This window comes from Trachypithecus francoisi, unplaced genomic scaffold, assembly GCF_009764315.1.
Source record: "Trachypithecus francoisi isolate TF-2019V2 unplaced genomic scaffold, Tfra_2.0 Lachesis_group11, whole genome shotgun sequence".
Classification (NCBI taxonomy): domain Eukaryota; kingdom Metazoa; phylum Chordata; class Mammalia; order Primates; family Cercopithecidae; genus Trachypithecus; species Trachypithecus francoisi.
The window spans coordinates 103,365,571-103,386,206 of record NW_022681456.1 but is presented as its reverse complement, the minus strand read 5'-3'; the positions used below and the strand labels follow the sequence as shown (position 1 = coordinate 103,386,206).

At 40.4% G+C, this 20,636-nt stretch overlaps 1 long non-coding RNA gene across 1 annotated transcript in view; it reads left to right on the top strand.

Annotated features, from left to right (window-relative positions):
* Positions 1 to 1,718: 1,718 nt before the first annotated feature.
* The window catches only part of LOC117090347, a 60,519-nt gene continuing 41,601 nt past the window's right edge, over positions 1,719 to 20,636 (top strand). Inside the window, exon 1 of the long non-coding RNA XR_004439978.1 lies at positions 1,719 to 1,813. This is a non-coding gene — a long non-coding RNA (uncharacterized LOC117090347). The remainder of the gene's footprint in view (positions 1,814 to 20,636) is intronic.

Here is a 20,636-nt window from a genome sequence, read left to right as displayed (position 1 = left end):
AGGAGTTTCAGAAATCACCTATTAATAATATGATTTCTTCATTTTGTAGGAAATAGAACTTAGGCTCAAAGAAAAGTTGAGTGGCTCTTCTGAGGCAGAACAGAATTAAGGCTGAGACATATTTCTCCATGAACACGTTTCTCCAGACTGGGGCTCTGTCCTTTGGTCTACTGTCCCTGAGATGTTTTGAATTGGTAGAAAAATGCTATGGTGACGGGGTCAGATAAAATGAGCAGTTGAGGTCAAAATCCATACCCGTTAAGGTAAATATTGATTCCCCCACCTTCCCAGAGTTGTAGTACTCTGTTTCCAATGGGAAAAGTTCTTTTAATAGAGTAAGCCTTGAAATCCAGATAAGGTTTGGACTTTAGTTAATAACAATGCATCAAAATTGGTTCATCAGTTGTGACAAATGTGTCACCCATATGAGCTTAACACAAGGAAACTGGCTCCAGGGCAGAAGGGAACCCACTGTACTCTCTGAGCAACTTTTCTCTAAACCTAAAACTCTTCTAAAATTGAAAATTTACTAACAAAAAGTAAATCTTGTGTTTTTTTGTAATATTAGTGTGAAATCATTATTTTTCTTTTAGAAATTTTCTGAGGAAGCACTTTAGATGAGTGCAAAGGTGACCAGTAAAGGGAGACTATGAAGGCAAATATTGGAAGTATTCATTTCCTCCTCCTCCTTTCAAAGAGTATGCAGTCACAAGAGGTCCAGGTGATAGATTAAAAAATATTAGCGCAAGAGAGCCTTTACAGTCCAAATCCAATAGTCGTTATGCTGTTAAATAGCACAATATTGATAATTTTTTGGTTATCATTAAAGCATAGAGGCTGAGGACATTCAAAAATATGATTCCTTCCATAGTAGTCATTTGCTTGCAGAGATTATATTGACTGATTATGGTACCTGATTCATAGATGATAACATCTAAATTTTTCTTTTCCATTTCAATTTTTCTCCTTCTAAAATTTAAGAAGAGTTCTTCCCATGGAGATTTTTGGATAGCTCTGGTGATATTAGAAGGTGGTTAAATTGACAGGGACAATTCCTCACCCCTGACTTCCAGCGGTTTGTGCTACACATTACCAGGATGGTCTATTTGTAAAATCATTTGTAGCATCTTCATATTTATCTCCACTCTCTCCCCCTTCCCAAAGTTGCATTCTATGACACGACTTTACAAAACGATTTAAATCACGGACTAATGTACACGTAGAATTCAAATAAATTTCCAAGTAAGCCTAGGCCTCTTTGTGCAGGGCTTTGTTTTTGACTGGCTCAAAGTCCCTGGCTATGCCACATGGTATGACAGCTGGCAGACTTGTTTATCTCCTTGAATGATGTGTCAACTCCAGCAGCCCCCAAACTGAGCTATAGTATTACATGGGTGTTGTTTTTTCATGTGAAATCGTCTGTCAGCATTGACTCTGAAGTCAGCAGCAACTTCTCCCTTCATGTTCTCACAAAGGAAAATGTGAGCTGAATGCGTAGGCTTGGATTTTCAGTCGCTTGCTCAGATGTTGTAACCATGATGACTCTTCATCTATGCATGTTATGGCTCGAGAGGCTGAAAACACAACCAAGGCTTTGTCAACACTGTCAGCTGTGTGTGTGTGTGTGTGTGTGTGTGTGTGTTGGGGCAGGGGAGGAATTCATCCTCTGCCTCTCTGCACGGCCCTGTCTGAAATACGTTGCTTCCTGATTCTAGATACCCTACGATGGCTTGACCCCATGAATGATTTACTTGTCATACATGTTCTGGAAAAGGCAGAATATCCATAAAGGAACTGGAATCTGACTCATAAGGTAATTTATATAACCATTAAAAAAGATTTTTAATGCAAATTAAAACTGCAGTGAGATGCCATCTCACACCAGTCAGAATGGCTACTATTAAATAGTCAAAAAATAACTGATGTTGGTGAAGATGCAGAGAAAAGGGAACATTTATATACTGTTGGTGGGAATGTGAAGTAGTTCACATTGAAAACCAGTACAGAGATTTTTTTCCCTATGAAAAACAGTAAGGAGATTACTCAAAGAACTAAAAATAGAACTTCCATCTGCCCAGCAATCCCACTACTAGGTATCTGCCCAAAGGAAAAGGAATTGTTTTAACAAAAGATACCTGCATTTACATAATCCCATATTTCTCCGAGAAAAAAAGACACCTGCACTCATATGTTCATGGCAGCACTATTCACCGTAGCAAAGTCAAAGAATCAACCTAAGTGTTCATCAATGGTGGACTGGATAAAGAAAATGTGGTACATATACCCCACGCAATACTATCAGCCATAAAAAAAGAATGAAATCACATCCTTTGCAGCAACATGGATGGAGCTGAGGCCATTTAACCTAAGTGAACTAACTCAGAAACAGAAAATCAAATATTGCATATTCTCACTTATAGGTGGGAGCTAAACAATGGTACAAATGGTCATAAAGATGGAAAAAAAATAGATACTAGGGGCTCGAAACAGAGGGAAAGATGGGAGGGAGGTGAGGGTTGGAAAATTACCTATTGGGTACAATATTCACTGTTTGGGTGATGGGTTCACCAAAAGCCCAAACATCACCATAAGACAGTATCTCTACATAACAAATCAGCACATTGTAGCCCCTGGATCTAAAATACAATGACAAAATAAAAAATAGCTAAAAATAAAAATACATTCCTTGAGCACACGTCATGTGCTGGACACTATCTTAGGCACTCAGTAAATGACCGAGCTTGGTTATTTAACAGTATAGCCTCAAAAATCTGTATCTGTGCTAATATCTTCTACATGCTCTTCCGCCCTTCTTCACACTGGTCTGAAACCCAAGAGGCTGAACTACATAGACTATGAGGAAGGGCTTTTGTATTCTCTGGCCTTCATGCACCTGGAGGAGACTGGAAGGAGAGAGGAGAGTGAGGTTGGGGTGTTTGTCCTCAGGCATCTTTCTTGGAAGGAATTGCAGCTCCTGTTAGCCTTCTTGGCACAGTCTTCCCTCTTTAGCTTCCTCCAGGCTGGGGGGCTATAACAGGGCGGTCATTACTGGCCCCAAGGTTCTGCACAATCCCCCAAGCGTTCCCTAAACCCTGCTCCATTGCCTTGGTAAAAAGTCCCTTGATTAGAATCTCCTCAAATTGACCTACTGTTTCCTGCCAGCACCCTGACTGAAACCGTCATGGTAACTAATCCTGGGCACAGACCACAGCCCAGCAACTATGGCTTTCACATGGATTATTAGATTTTGTTATCTCTCAAACCCACATAAAGTAAATCATGATACCTTAACTGTGACAAATGAAGAAACTGAACTTTTGAAGGCTTTGGTAACTTCCCCGAGGCCACATAGGGAGTAAAAGGTGGAATCAGGTTCTATGACTTCCAAACCCATGTCCCAGCTCTCTTTTGTGTCCCTTTAAGTGGGTTGCCGTTCTCCATTGCTGACATTAACATGCAGCCAGGACAGAATATCCATCATCCTTTGTTACATCCGTATCTCAACATCACGAACTCGGTTCTATTTCTGTTCAGTCTTGCGATATGGAAGTAAGAATATATAATTACTTTGGTTAATTATTCACAGTTCTGGATTTGAATCCTTGGAACATAATTATAAAAGAAACCCTGGATCATTATGATAAATGTAGTTACATGGCATATCAGTGGATTTAAGGGCTTCTTCTCCCACTGCAAAAGTTAGAAGAAATTACCTAACTGTAACCCTAATTTTAAACCCAGTTATGAAATTGGCACATGCTGACCTGCATCTCATGTGGCTCAGATGGCTTTGGTAGTCAGCATGGAGATTCTGCTTTAAGTCTGTCATGATGGTGGGCACAGCAGCCAAGGGAAATTTGCTCCCACACAACCTATGACATCATTACCTTCCCCCATAGAGAATTCTCCAGGGTGTCAGTTTTCATACTTTGATCCTCTACTATATTATTCTCTGCCTGGCTTCTAGACAGATGTTTAAATGCTCACAAAATAGAAAAAAAATTGAATTTCTTATAGAAATACAAGCACACTAGGAGGGAGAATTAGGGTCATTTGTCCCATGTAGGTAAAGCTTTAGTTCCTATTAAAGCATTCACAGAGTTAAAAGATTAATCTTTGATATAGACCTGGATTCATGTAACCATGTGTACCCCTAATTTTTCGCCTTGTGAATGAACATTCCAGTTTTTTCCTCCTTTTCTCTTTCCTTTACCTTTTGCTTCAGTTTTGAGCTAGGCCTCCTGAGAAATCATCACATTTCAGGAGTTTGGAGGTGTGAGCTCAGAAATTTTGGTTTTTAATTATTTTTCAAATGTTCCTCTTCATATTGAACTTGATTCTCCAAATCATCTTATGAGGCTACTGCAGGCATAAGTGGGGATGGGGATTAATGGAGAAGGAAGTCAGAATCCTGATGCTAAAAACTGATTTCACCTGGAGGACAATGGATGATGTTAGTTGAAAATGAATGCTGTCTGGTTAGCCTGGGAATCTGTTGACCTTGTATATTTTCTTAGTGAAACTGCTGTCTCCCATGAGACTGATGTGAATGAAACTTTCAGCATGAGACTGATGTGAATGAAACTTTCAGACGATGAGTTTGGTGGGAGAGGGTGAAGTGTTTGGTGAGGTAGGTAATTCACAAAAGAGGTGGGGAAAACCCTGCCATTACGGAGTTAAATCTTTCTTTAAAAGACAATGGCTCATGTCATTATAGATGATAGGGGAAAAAAATAAAAAAGTAAAAGATAGTGGCAATCATCAAAGTAGCTTTCTCTCTCTGCTGAAGAGTCCTTCCATGGGATCTGATCTTCCCTATGCCAAGTCCTCACTGCCTCACTGCTATTCATCGTGTTTCTCCAAGTTCTGATTGATAACATAACTTTCCCTGTTCACATCTTAATTCAGCATGAATGAGTATAAAATATAAAATACCATAAGGACTGCCTACTCTCAACTTCTTTTTTACTCTTCTTTCTTCTTCTATTCACTATTTGCTGCTTTGAAGTGCTACAGCTCCCGAATTTACACACCCAAGTCACAGTAGGAGGTAATTTAGAACTAAACTCAACATTAGACCTTTGACTTTCCAGTAAGTTATTTTCCATGTTTGCTGTGCTTTTCCCTCTGCCTGTCCTGTCTTTGTGTACAGTGTAGGTTTGATTTGATTTCTAAGGTTCGTACTGGAAGTCACTCCTTTGGGTTTTTTCCTTGGCATTTTCAAAGGAAGGAAAGAATTTCTCACCTCTGGAGTTCTACTCTGCTGCAGGTAAAGAATTTAGCAGCTATGGGGGTGATAATTAGAGCCAGTAATAATTTGACTGACCTACCCTAGGCACAAAATTGTACAGTAGATCTCTCTTTCATGTTGTAAGATGGTTATTTAAATCTCTACATATGTGGTTTAAGAGATCTACAGTGTCTCAAAGTCACTGGTAAGGTGATTTAGCCAGGGGCATCCCAGTGAATATTGCCCATATAGATTTTTGTGGGTGACCTGAAAACTGTCTGGCAAAAGTTATTTCAGAAAGAATTTCAAAACTTTTAAGTATTGGTATGCAGGGGCAATTCAGAAGTTGGCTATCTCTTTTGGCCCTAGTGTTACAGGAGGAGTCGGGCATTCTTGGGTTCAGGAGGTGGGGCAGCAGCACTGACTGAGAGGACCCCAAGGAGAACCCAGAACAGAGTTCCTTCTGCCCAAGCCAGAGTCTCAGGGTCTGCCTTACCTCCTTCTTCTTACTCTCAGATTTAATGTCACCTTGGAAATGTCTGCGCAACCTGGCCCTCTTTTTTATCCCTACAGCCACCACCTTAATACAGGCCTCATCATCTCTTATTTGGGGTAATTATTGCACTGGCATCCTAACTCACCGTACCAAATGTTGTAGTCCTTTGGGGCTTCTGTAACAAAATGCCATATACTCAATAGCTTATAAACAACAGAAAATAATTTTTTCACAGTTCTAGAGGCTGCGAATCTAAGATATAGATGCCAGCAGATTTGGTATCTGGTGAGGGCTTACTTCTTGGTTTGTAGATGGCTGTCTTTTCATCTTTTTGGTATGTCCTGATGTGATAGAAGGGAAAGGGAGTTATTTGTGGTTTATATTGTTTTTTATAAGGGCACTAATCCCATTAATGAGGGCTTCACCCTCATGACTTAATCACCTCTCAAAGGCTGTACCTCTTAATACTATCACTTTGGAGGTTAGGATATCAACACATTAGTTTTAAGAAAACATAAACATTTAGTCAAGAGCATCAACCTATTTTTTCCTTCCCTAAGAAGTAGAGATGTTTTCTAAAATACAAATCTGGCCAAGTATCCAACCATACTTGAAGATACACTCATGTTTGCAAGTATCTCAGAATTTTTTGGCTGCTTCTTAACCTCTAAGGCAGTATTTCTTTACCTGTTCTTCTACCTTGATACACCTGAGAAAGTGACTTGCTCATAGCTATGGATGGTTGGGGGAAAAGGGAGAGAGGAAAAGGTGGTAAAACTAGTGTGGTGTGTTTGTAAAATTTGTAACTGCCCAATGGGTTCACTTTGCCTGCTGACTAGACACAGCTGATTTACCAAGATGGGAATTGTAACAGAAAAAGAGTAACTCATGCAGAGCTAGCTGTGTGGGAGACAGGAGTTTTATTATTACTCAAAAGTAGTCTACATGAGCATTTGGAGTTGGAATTTTTAAGGATAATCTGGCGGGTAGGGGCTCAGGAAGTGGGGAGTGCAGATTGGTCAGGTTGGAGATGGAATCCTAGGGGGTTGAAGTGAATTTTTCTTGCTGACTTCTGTTCCTGAGTGGGATGGCAGAACTTGTTGAGCCAGATTACAGGTCTGGGTGGTGTCAGCTGATCCATCCAGTGCAGGGTCTGCAAAATAGCTCAAGCACTGATCTTAGATTTTACAATAGTGATGTTATCCCCAGGAGCAATTTGGGGAGGTTCAGACTCTTGGAGCCAGTGGCTGTGTGACCTGTAAACCATAATTTCTAATCTTATATCTAACATGTTAGTCCTGCAAAGTCAGATTAGTCCAAGGCAAGTTGGGTGTCTTTTTGGGAAAGGGCTATTATCAATTTTGTTTCAGAGTCAAACCATGAACTGAATTTCTTCCCAAAGTTAGTTTGGCCTACGCCCAGCTTAAAGGTTAGAAGCGAGATAGAGTTGGTTAGGTCTGATCTCTTTCACTGTCATAATTTCCTCAATTATAATTTTTGCAAAGGTGGTTTCAAAATCCACAGGGTGATCTTGATATACCTCCCAACTGTGGGGAGGAGAGGGCACACCTCACCTTGATCTCTTTGAGGACATTTGCTTGAAGGCACCAGAAGGAGAGACACCCCCAACTTAGCTCACCAAGTCGTCTTCACTCCCTCCTTCTGGGCCACTCTGACTGACACGGCCACCACTACTATTCACACTCAAAGCTCCTCATCATGCCCTACAAAATCTTCTCTTTCAAAAATACCCGCCTAACTATTAAGGAACAAAGTGAAAACTTTCTAGCTCTTTGCTCTTAAACCCTTACTAGGCCTTTTGTGACCTGGCCCTGGCTTACATGTCAGCCTTCACAGTCACATTCTCCTCTCCATCTATGGGGGGCTCAGAGAGTGTCTCAAACACCAGGCTCTCTTCTCTTTCCATGCCCCTGGGTTTCCCACATAGCTTTCCTGCTACCTGAAATATTCTTTCTTTTTCTGGTTAATTATCACTCATCTTTTCAGTCTGGACGGGGTGCTTCTTCCATAAACTTGTTCCTCTCCATTCCTTGGCACTTACTGATCAAAAAGCCAAACTTTGTAAAATATGTAAAGAGGTTTATTCTGAGCCAAATATGAGTGACCATGACCCAGGGCACAGTCCCAAGAGGTCTTGAGAACATGTGCCTGAGGTGGTTGGGTTACAGCTTGATTTTCTACGTTTCAGGGAGACAGAAGTTACAGGCAAAGACATAAATCAATACATGTAAGGTATACATTGGTTTGGCACAGAAAGGCATGACATCTTGAAGGGTGGGTGTGGTAGCTTCCGGGTCATGGGTGATTTAAAGATTTTCTGATGAACGGTTGGTTGAAAGAATTAAACTTTGCCTGAAGAGTTGACATCAGCAGAAAGAAATGCTTGAGTGAAGGAGAGCTGCAGAAGCCAAGGCTCTTGTTATGTAGAGGAAGCCTCTAAGTAGCAGGCTTCAGAGAGAACAGATGGTAAGTAAATGTCTCTCATCAGATCTTAAAAGGTTTCAGACTCTTCATACCTACTGGATGTGGGAAATACCTAGAAGGGGAAGAAGAGTCTACAGAATGCAAATTCCCCTACAAGACAGTTTTGCAGGGCATTTCAAAGTATGTCAAACAAATATATTTTGGGGTAACCTACTTTGATTTCCTTGAGGGCCTGTTATCTGTCATGCAGTGCTATACCAAAGTCAGGTTGGAGCTGGGTATCTTACTGCCACAAAGAGTCTGTTTTATCATTCTTATGATTTTTGTTTTGGTGTTAATGCTGATCAGTTTTGCCTCAACCTCCAAGGAAAAAGCTATAATGAGGCATGTCCAATACCTCCTTTTCCATCATGGCTTGAACTAGTTTTTCAGGTTTCTTTGGAATCCCCTTGGCCAAGATGAGGGGTCCATCCAGTTGTTTGGGGGGCCTATACTTTTATTTTTGGCTTACACCACACTATTTTAATTATTAATACCTAGTTACTTAACTGAATTGGCTTCTGTACTCCAGGGATCTACGTCTATTGTAACCACCCAAGGGGTTCTTCCTGCCTGCTGCAAAAATAAATACCACAGCATTACAGTAAATAAAGAGTTTAACAGACACGAGGCTGACCATTCCATGTGCGAGATCGAGTTGGTACTCAAATCATCTCCCCCAAAGCTTGTAGGTTAGGGGTTTTTCAAAGTCAGTTTGAGGGAAAAGATGGGGGTGGCTAGGCTTGCTGCTGATTCATTGGGGTGGAGATGAACTCATAAGGGGGTCAAAGATGTCCTCTTGTGTTGAATCACTTCTGAGTGAGGTCACAAGAGCAGGATTGGCAGACATGTAAAAATCCTGAAAAGGTATTTTAAAGGCCAACCTACAATACCGGTATTATCTGCAGGAATGTCTGACAATTTATGTCTATATCTTAGCAGAACTCAGATCCCTCTCTTTCCCTAGCCTGATGGCCTTTCATTAGCTTTACAAAGACAATTGAGTATTGGGGAAGGCCCAATATCATTTAAACTATAAACTAAGTTAGCTCAGCCTAAGCCCAGGAATGATTAAGGCAGCTTGAAAGCTAAAGGCAAGAGTTGGGGTGGGCCAGGTCAGATCTCTTTCACTTTTATAATGTTTGCAAAGGCATTTCACTGTCTTTCTTATTGTTGACTCCGAGGCATTTAGCCTACCATATGGTACATACTAGATGGTTAATACTTGTTTATTATATGAATAAATGGGGAGGACAAGAGGGAAATAAACAAGGATGATGCAAGAAGCATGAAATTATTCAAAAAACATGTACCTGTTCCTCTCCTAGCTTCTTTTCTCACAAGATTCGAAGCCTGTGACTCAGTCTACATCTCATTTTAGTTTGCTACATTCTAGTATCAAAGGGTTGGTATGATTGTGAAGACAGTTTGTGTTTATCAGTTCCCCTCTTCTATATTGGGTGGGGGGCACTGTTTTACTTCTCTAGCATTCAGGAATGAATCTCCAAGATATTTTGCTGCTTTTATAATAGGGAGCTTCTTATGTTTTTCATGAGGTGTAGCGTTTCTTTTGCACTCTTGGAATCTGTCATGAGAAAAGCACACTCTCTGTGCTATTCCCCCTTCAGCCTAGGCCTCACAGTGAAGATTTGTGGGATAGACTAGAAAGAGCCCAACTGCAGCCTGAGTCAGAGTCACCCAGCTGACCTGCAGTACTGAGCGTAAGAAGGCAGATGTCTTTTGCTATAAGCCACTAAGATATTTGGGTTTGTTACCTGGCATTATTGCAGCAATAAATGACTAATACAACATCTGCAGTATAGGAAGTAAAGAGCTCTCATTGACCCCAAATAAAATACATACTTAGAAACATAAGAACTGTGGTTGATACAGTGGATTGCCTCACTTATCATCCATTCCAACCTCATTCTAGAATCATAGAGTCTGGAAGCCACAAATTACATTTCCCAGATCCTCTTACAGTGAGGTTTTCAAATGTAACTTAGGTTCCATCAATCAGATGTAGTTGTATGAAACATGAATTCAGAACTGAGTTAAGCAAGGCACCCATTTTTGTTGGTGCAGACTATGGCAGAAGCTTCCTTACTTGGCAACTTTCAGCACAAGGTGGGGGTAACATTGTTTACCAAGGGGCGTCTTGTGATTCTGGGGACTGGGAGGTTCTCCTAGATCCTCTGCGTAGTCTGCTCTTCCAACCCTTCCAATGTTTTTGTGAACTACATACCTGATATTGTAGCATAAATTCCTTTCTTCTTAGTTAGAGTGATTTCTGTTGTCAGCTACCAAAGTCTAACTGATAGAAATCATACAGCCGGAATTTCAAACTATAAACCCATAAAAATCGTACCGTAAGAATTCCAAACTAAAAATTAAAGGCTGATTCCTCATAGCTTCTTAATAACCTATGGGATAAAATATAAGTTCAGCTTGATATACAATTCACAATTTGGCTCCAACCTACTTTTCCAAACTCTTTTCTTACATCCTTTCTCAACTGTTACAAGCACCAGTCATACTGTGCTGCTGGACATACCCAAAGAGCAACACACTTTTCTGTGCCTTGGGCATGATGTTTTCTCTTCCATGCAGTTACTTTTTAACTCCTTGTTTTGTTTATTCAGCAAATGTTTATCGATTGCCTGCAATATGCCATGTCCTGTGCTAGGCAGTGAAAGTACAAAGATAAATAAACAAGACCCCTATACGCAAGGAAATCATAGTCTAGTGTGACAGACTAAAATATCAATAAATAATTATAATAAATCTTAAGTGCTAAGATATGAGTTTGAAAAAAAAAGAAAAAATTCTGGGACAATGAAAAACAATCAGAGGCTTGTTACCTGAAGAATTGGTAAACGCTTCCCAGAGAAGGTAATCCTGGAGCTAGGGTTTATAATGTGAATCGTCTTAGTTAGTTCAGGCTATATAACAATACTGTGAACTGGGTGGCCTAAGCATACGCATTTATTTCTCACAGTTCGGGAGTCTGGGAGGTCCAAGTTCAAGGCACTGGCAGATTCAGAGGTTGGCAAGGGTTCCCTTCCTGGCTCATAGAAAGCCATCTTCTTGCTGTGAACTCACATGGCAAAAGTGGGTGAGAGAGCTCTTTGGAGTCCCTTTTATAAGGGGACTATTTCCATTTCTTAGAGCTCCATCCTCATGACCTAATTACCTACCAAATGCCCCACCTCCTAGTACAATCCCCTTGGGTTTAGGAGTTCAAAATATGAATTTTGTGGGGAACACAAATGCTCAGTCCATGGCATGAGTTGTGTAGAAAACTGACCAGGTGTAGCATATGCCAGGCAATGATGAGGAGCAATTCAGGCTTTCAGAGTAGAGGAGTAAAACAAAATTAGACCGCATTTGCATTTCAATTGTAAATCACTTTTTAAAGCAATATTATGGAATCTGGCAAGCAAGAGAGTCAGTGGAGGTTTTTCTATAAGGAAGTAATGTGATTAAATTATACTGTCATGCTTATTCTGGTGGCCACATGGAACATGGACTGGAATGGAAGAGACTGATGACTAGGATATAGTTTAGGAGGTGGTTGCAATGCAGTGAGACTCTCAGCTAATTCCGTAGTGGAAGGGGTGGAGAGAGAGATCAGTTGTTGGAAATGTGTTTCCGGGATAGAATGTATAGGACCTGATAAACCATTAGATCTGAGGAATAAGAGGAGAGAGGAATTGGGATTCTGACGTTTCTAGCTTTCATCATTGGCTAGATGTGTGCAAGGACTTGGTAACATTCAACAGATATTTATTGAGAAAATGACTGCAATTGGCTCTACTCACCAAGAGAGAATATAAGAAAAGAATCGTGTGTGTGTGTGTGTGTGTGTGTGTGTGTGTGCATGTTGGAGCAGGGGGAGGAAAAGGTGATGCTTTGTAATGTTCCTGTGTTTTGTCCACTTGCTCATTGATAGTAGACAGAATAATTCTGGGGAGTGATCAGAACTGGAGCTATGTATTATATTTGGATATCAAGAGCATATAGGAAGATAAGAGTGGGTAATATTGCCCAGGGTTAGTGTATAGAGAGAAGAAAATTGGTCTAGGGATAAATGTTGGGGAATGCCAATATAAAGGGAAGACAGAGTGGGAGGAATCAGAGGAGGAGACAGGGAAAGAATCCAAGGGAGAAAACCATTTTAAGAAGATGGCATTTGGGATATCAACTGTAGCTGAGTAAGAGTTGTAAAGTGTCCAGTGGATTGAAAATTAGGAAGAGCAGCTTGGCAAAAGCATGCTCCACTGTAGTTGAGGTTGGATGGTAGTGGTGTGAATAGGATCTGAGAGTTGGAAAGAGGCAATATTAATATACTTACATGTTTGGGCTTGAGTGAAAATAGCAGGAGAGGTAGGGTAGTTGTTCTAGGGAGGCTAAGGATAACAGGAAGATATCTTCTTTCTTTTAACTTTTTGTTTTTTTTGAGACGGAGTCTCACTCTGTCACCCGAGCTGGAGTACAGTGGTGCGATCTCAGTCACTGCAACCTCCGCCCCCCAGGTTCAAGTGATTCTTGTGCCTCAGCCTCCTGAGTAACTAGGATTACAGGTGTGCCCCACCATGCCCACCTAGTTTTTGTATTTTTAGTAGAGATGACGTTTTTGCCATGTTGGCCAAGCTGGCCTCAAGTGATCCACCTGCCAAAGCCTCCCAAAGTGCTGGGATTATGGGCATGAGCCACCACACCCAGCCAAGGAAGATATTTTCTAGAGGAGAATGAAAAGACAGGATATAACAAAACTGCTGTTCCTACCACCATCAATACCATCACCACTTCTGCCAACACCACCATTAACTAAAGTAAAAATACATTGCCTTGCTGGGCGTGGTGGCTCACGCCTGTAATCCCAGCATTTTGGGAGGCTGAGGAGGGTGGATCACCTGAGGTCAGGAGTTTGAGACCAGTCTGACCATCATGGAGAAATCCCGTCTCTACTAAAAATACAAAATTAGCCAGGCGTTATATCCAGTCCCTCAGGAAGCCCTGTCAGTTTTACCTCCCACACACCCACCTTTTACTTCTGTTCACTTCTTCTCCAACTTTGCCATCGTTACCTTAGTTCAAACTATCATCACCTTCTTCCTGGACTCCTATGTAACTCCTAGCTAGTTTTACTCTACCCGTCTGGTCGCTACACAGTAGCCGGAGTGAGTTTTCTATTGGAAATCTGGTCACACCATATCCCTTCTTAAACTTCCTAGGTGTTTCTTCACTGCCTTAACACAGCATGGAATGTTTCAGTCGTGCCTCATCCCCTTGCTTTTTCTACACCAATCACAGTTACTTTTCCTTTTCCTTTTTTTTTTTTTTTTTTTGAGGCAGATTCTCACTCTGTTGCCCAGGCTGGAGTGCAGTGGCGCGATCTTGGTTCACTGCAAGCTCCGCCTCCCAGGTTCACACCATTCTCCTGCCTCAGCCTCCTGAGTAGCTGGGACTACAGGCGCCCCCCACCATGCCTGGCTAATTTTTTTGTGTTTTTAGTGGAGACGGGGTTTCACTGTGTTAGCCAGAATGGTCTCGATCTCCTGACCTCGTGATCTGCCTGCCTTGGCCTCCCAAAGTGCTGGGATTACAGGCATGAGCCACCGTGCCTTTTAAGAACACTTGCCACAGGGCCTTTGCACATGTAGTTTCCTATTCTTGGAACACATTTTCCTTCCCTCTTCACCACAGTCAATTTTTACTCTTCTTTCAGATCTCATCTCTCGCACTATTTTCTCAGAGAAGCCCTCTTCAACCTCCTTGACTGAGTCAAACCTTCCCATTTTAGGTTTTCATAGCCCCGGATACCTTTCCTTTACAGTACTTGTCGCAGTTTTACATTTTTGTCTCTCCCTCCACCTCTAGACTATAATCTCCAGAAAGAAATGAACCTTGTCTGTTTTTACGCATCATCTTACCCCAGCAATTAGCATAATGTTTCACACACAGTAGATGACCAATATTTGTTCAATGAGTGAATGGTTGAATACATGAATGAATCAAAGTATTTATCAATTGTCGGTCATACTATATATAAGATTCCTTCATTAGATAAGAATGATATTAGATGATTTATAACATTCCTTCAAACTTTTAGGCTGTTTTTCGCATGAGAGAAAATCCATCTTTAGATTATACCTGTCTGGCCGGGTGCGGTGGCTCTAGCCTGTAATCCCAGCACTTTGGGAGGCCGAGATGGGTGGATCACGAGGTCAGGAGATCAAGACCATCCTGGCTAACACAGTGAAACCCCGTCTCTAATAAAAAATACAAAAAAATAGCCGGGCGAGGTGGCGGCGCCTGTAGTCCCAGCTACCTGGGAGGCTGAGGCAGGAGAATGGCATAAACCTGGGAGGCGGAGCTTGCAGTGAGCTGAGATCTGGCCACAGTACTCCAGCCTGGGTGACAGAGCGAGACTCCGTCTCAAAAAAAAAAAAAAAAAAGATTATACCTGCCATTTCTTCATGCCATATAGTGCTGCTTGCACCAAGAGACTATGTCATTTAGCACTTTGATGTTCAATCATGTGATTAACATAGTTATTAAATTCTAGGAGACAGAGAGGGAATTTGACTTAGATATTCTGAGAACAATTCCTCAAGTTATATTCAGAAAAAAATAAAAATAATCATTTACAAGGATAGATAAGCAATCCCTTTAAAGAAGGAGTGTCAATGATTTGGAAAGGCCAAATAGCAAGATCTGTCAGTCATGATATGTTAACTGTCAAGCAAAAAAGAAAATACATTATAGCAAATACTCTAGTACCAATAACAGATTTTTTTTTCACTGTTGGAAACCTTAGGTTTATGAAAGGACCTGTGTATGAACCAATAGCCGACTTTTAAAATTAAAGGTACAAGGGGATATTTTTAGGATAATATGTTTTGATAAGACATTTCTGAGAATTGAATATATATATATTAACAACTTCATTAGTTGGGGAAGAAGTGTCTATTTTATTCTTTGCAAGATCTAGAAAATATCTCGTGTTGCAGCATATACTGAGTACTTAAATGTTATTGAATTATACAGGAGAAATATACAATAGAAAAAATTAAGCTCTCCCTTTGAAGGACAATATGGATGAAAGCTGTGGCAGTTGTTTTCTCTTAAGCTCTTTGCAACCTGCTCTCTCTCTAAAGGGTTAGCTCAATCTCACTTAAAGTATTCTGTATTTAGAGGCATAGGTACTGAACTTACCATAAAGCAATTTACTGCCTTGAATTGTTTCTTATATATCTTCCCATACCCCAGACCACCCCATCCCAGAAGCTTGTATGGTGTTGAGACCCTGTCCATCTTGACTGATTACAGTTTGTAGCTTTTCATAATGGTAGTTTGGAGATATTCAGTTGTAACTGACATCTGTGAAAATGAAAACCAGTCCCTCATTTTAAGGAACAAATGTTTTTCATCATAGATATTATAATTTTAAAGAAAACTGTAACTTTAAACCTCAAAAACTTTTCTTTCTTAATTTTTTTTTATCTTGTAAGTGCAGAGGACTCAATTGCAAGGAGAAAAAAGAGAGGCGGAGGGGGATCCTACCCTTCCTGTAAATTGGTACCTAAAAGATGTACCAACCAGTTGCACGGTTCCAAATTAGGACTTTCTTTAGTTCCTAATTCAAGTAAACAATCTATTAACACCACAATGAACAGGCAAGTTATTTACGACATTATGAGACAAGTAGAAAATTGAATGCTATTGCAGGTTCGCATCTCTGGAAAGTAGACTCTGAGACAAAGATTGACACGCAGGACATTTACTGGGGAGTGCTCCTGGGATCAACACCTGCGGGTGGTGGATGGGAGGCAGCAGGATTGGACAGACGGAGAAGTTGGACTAAAATGCAGTTGCCACATGTCCTCTGCTGATGGACCCCACTGGAAACACTGAGGCCTAGTTGTCTCCTCAGTGGAGTGCCAAGTTAGGGTATGGACCTTTAACCATGTGTCAGGCAGTCACTGAATGTGGACTGCCCCAGGAAAAGGCGCATGACCTTGAGGGAAAAGGCTCAGAAGCTGAGGACTGTCAGCCAGTAGCACAGCCAGCCGCTGAGGCATCAGCCCTTCAGTCATGAAGGAATTGCTGGGCAATGAAGCACAGCCTGTATCACCAATGGGGTGTGTGTGTGTGTGTGTGTGTGTGTGTGTGTGTGTGTGTGTGTGGTGGGGGTGGGGGCTGTTGAAAACATCAAATAATTACTTTTTGTTTTCCTTTAGGTGTGATGATTTTATTATGGTTACGTTTTAAAAATAAGTTCTTATCTTTTAGCAATAGAGGCTGCAATATTTACTAGTGAAATGGATTTACTTTAAATAAAATAATACTGGGAAGGATGTGGGGAGGAGTGGGACTCTAACTAAAATATGAATTGATCATGGTTGAAGTTGGGTGATTGGTACATGAGCTCCATTATACTGTCCTCCCTACTTCAGTATATTTTGACTTTTTTCTAATTAAAAATGTAGAAAAAATACAATTTAAAAAATAATTTAGGAAACAAATCTGCAGTTAATAAGGCATCTCAGATGAGATTTCTATGAATAAGGGTTGCTGCTGGTCTGAATAAGATTCTTTTTACATAAAATGTAATTAATTAGAGGGATATTTCTGTCCTAATTTCACAGAGAAGAGAGTAGGAAAAAATAGAGATGAATTTTGGTTTGAATGAAGGACAAATGCCCTAGGAAGTAAAGAGTTATTAAAAATCCTCTTAGATTCCTGAGAAAGTGTTGTGGGCATCTTAAGGATGAAAAAGACGTACATCCTTCTGAGAAGCCTCTTGTGAAATTAGACAGAAGGCACTTGGGGTGGTTGTAGCCGTCCAGCTGTATTTCATGTTCTAGAGTGTAGCTGTTGCTGCTTTTTTCCCTTCCTTTTCAACACGTGGTAACTTTTTTCCCCTTTGAAGAGAAAAATAGCTTTTATGTGTGCCGTGAACAGAAAATAATTTTTGTTCTTGGTAACAAAATATTTGTATATCCAGTTTCAGAACCGGTGATAAAGAAAGCCAAGTTAAAAATAACAGAACACTCACAGAAATAGAGGGCAGAGTTGTGGTCACTAGAGGCTGGGAAGTGTAGGGGGAGGAGGGCACAGAGCAAGGTTGGGGGACAGTTGCAAAGTGATGGCTAGATGGGAGGAATATGTTCTAGTGCCCTCTAGCACTGTGGGGTTAACATGGTCAACTCTACTGTATATTCTCTAAAAGCTAGAAGAGAGGATTTGAATGTTTTCAACACAAATAATAAATGCTTGATATGATGGATATACTAATTACCGTTATTTGATCATCACAAATTGTATATATTCATGGAAATATCATTCTGTATCCATAAATATGTACAATTATTATGTGACAAATGATAAAAACCCACAGAGCATTAACTTCCACATGTTATTTTTTAGGATAAAAATTCATACATATAGCGTATTTACAGACTGTGCTGTTTCTAACTTCTGTCTTAGTACCTGCACTAAAGCACCTTACCATTGTTAGGAAGTGAAGTGAATCGTACTAGCTGCCAACAATATTACCTTGAGCCCTGTTCTGCTATTGTGATTCAGTAGGAAGAGTTTTTATGTGTGTGGGATATGGAAAAGAATTTTTTAAAAAAAAGATTAAATTAAGTTTGTAATTGACACAACAGTTTCAAATGGCATGATTAACTGGTTTTGCGTATATCATTAATAACTGAAAAAAATACACCACATTGCCCAGGCTTCATGTCATTCCACGTGGTGGACTTGTCTTCACACTGAAAGGATAAAAGAACATCTGTTCCTTGGCAGCTTTGGCCTCCCTGGGGCCCAATTTGGCCCTCCCTATTTGGACCAAATTCCTACCAAAATGGGATGTGGGCCCTGCGTCCTCTAATTAATCTTGCTGTGTTTCTTGCTGTTTGCATGGCTACTTTTCTTCTAACCTTCACTTTGGGTCCTTGTCTCAGATGTTATGCCAAGATAAGTTGAGAGAACCTATTGGTGGGCCAGGAGAAAATCCAAAGGTCTCGTGGGTTTTCTGAAGCATTAAGATTTTAGACAGTGCTAAGTAGAGTAAAAGCAGAATATTAATGCTAGTGCTCTAGAAATCTCCACTGAACCAAGCATTGCTAATATTTCACTGCCGCCATTATTACAGATACTTGGTCAGTCATTAATGGGGAGGTTTGTTCTCTTCACAGCATGGCAATGAGTGGCTCCATCCTTCTAAAAGTGGCTCTCTCACCCAGCAGTGGGCCAAGCAGTACTTTGTGAACAGGCATGGTCTGGTTCCTCGGTGGTGCTATTGCCACTCTCATACTTCTTTTCCTACTTCTGTTCTTTCTACTTCTTTCTGCCATTTTCCTTTTTTTTCACTTTTCTTCTTTTACCCACATTCTCTTGTCACATCATCTTTTTCCACGCCATGCATCACTTACCTATAAGCCTGGCCGAAAGCCAAAATGTGAAGTCAAATAATATGCTTTGGGCTCCCTTCCTTTCTCTTTCATTCCACATGCCTCCTCACTGTCAAAAGTGCTTTCTTCACCCACTCTCCTAACAAAGCTTCCTGGCAGGTAAAGGACTGCTGGACTCTTGGAAACACTGAGAGGTAAATAACAGTGCTGAGTTTCCCACCCAGTGGCATTTGTATTTTAACAATTGCCCTCACTGTTCCCATTTTCACCCTTGACCGTCCTCTTCATTACTTATCCTTTCTACCTTTCCTTCTCTTCCTTCTTCTTTCTGGTTGCTGCTGTATTATGCTTTCTCCAAACTCTTCTTACCAAGTACTTGCCTTAATACCTTTTTCTCATTTTTGCCCACAACATGCTCTTAGGTCTTCTCTGCTTACAACATCACTACTTCTAGAGTCCGGGGTAGCTCATTATCTCTCGAACATGTCTACCTTCTTTGACCTTCATGGCCTCCTAATACCTGTCAGCTTTAAAAAATCTGTGCATGTACTACTCAAAACAATCTAGATTCAATGCAATCCCTATCAAAATACCAATGACATTTTCACAGAAATATTTTTAAAACCTTAAAATTCATATGAAACACAAAAGAGTCTGAATAGCCAAAGCAATCCTGAGCAAAAATAACAGAACCAGAGGCATCACACTACCAGAATTCAAAGTATACTACAAAGCTGTAATAACTCAAACAGCATGGTACTGGCATAAAAATAGACACATAGAAGAATGGAAAAGAATAAAGAACCTAGGAATTAATCCATGGATCTACATCCAACTAATTTTTGACAGGGACGCCAAGAAATTTCATGGATAAAAGGACAGCCTCTTCAATAAATGGTGCTGGTAAAACTGGATATCGATATGCAGAAAAGTGAAGAGAGACCCCCTACCTCTTGCCATATACAAAAACCAACTCCAAATGAATTAAAGACTTAAATGTAAGACCTGAAACCATGAAACTACTAGAAGAAAACATAGGGGAAATGCTTCAGGATATTGGTTTGGGCAAAGATTTTATGGATAAAACCCCCAAAGCACAGGCATCAAAAGCAAAAATAGGCAAATGGGATTATCTTAAGCTAAAAAGCTTCTGGACAGCAAAAGAAACAACCAAGAGTGAAAAGACATCCTGCAGAATGGGAAAAAATATTTGCAAACCATTCATCTGATATCCAGAATATACAAGGATCTCAAACATGTCAACAGCAAAAAACCAAACCTGATTAAAAAATAGGCCAATAGATACATGAAAAGAATGTTCAATATCACCAATCATCAGGGAAATGCAAATGAAAACCACAATAAGTTATCTCACCCCAGTTATGATGGGTATTATCAAAATTGACAAAAAATAACAAATGTTGGAGAGGATGCAGAGGAAAAGGAACTCTTATTTACTGTTGATGAGACTCTGGCCCCGTTCTCTTTGCTACTATGAAGAACAGTATGGAGGTTTCTTGAAAAACTACAAATAGAACTACCACATGATCCAGCAGTCCCACTGCTGGGCATTTATCCAAAGGAAAAAAGGTCAGTGTATCAAAGAGATATCTGTACCCCAATGTTTATTTTAGCATTATTCACAATAGCCAAGATATGGAATCAACCTAGGTGTCCAACAAGAGATGAATAGATAAAGATAATATGGTATATCCACAATGGAGTACTATTCAGCCATATAAAAGAATGAAATATTGTCATTCATGGCATCATGGATGGAACTGGAGGACATTATATTTAGTGAAATAAGCTAGGAACTGAAAGTTAAACATCACACGCTCTCACTCATATGCAGGAGCTAAAAAAGTTAATCTCAGGGTGGGCACAGTGACTCACATCTGTAATTCCAGCACTTTGGGAGGCCTAGGCAGGTGGATCACTTGAGGTCAGGAGTTCGAGACCAGCCTGGCCAACATGGTGAAACCCCGTCTCTACTACA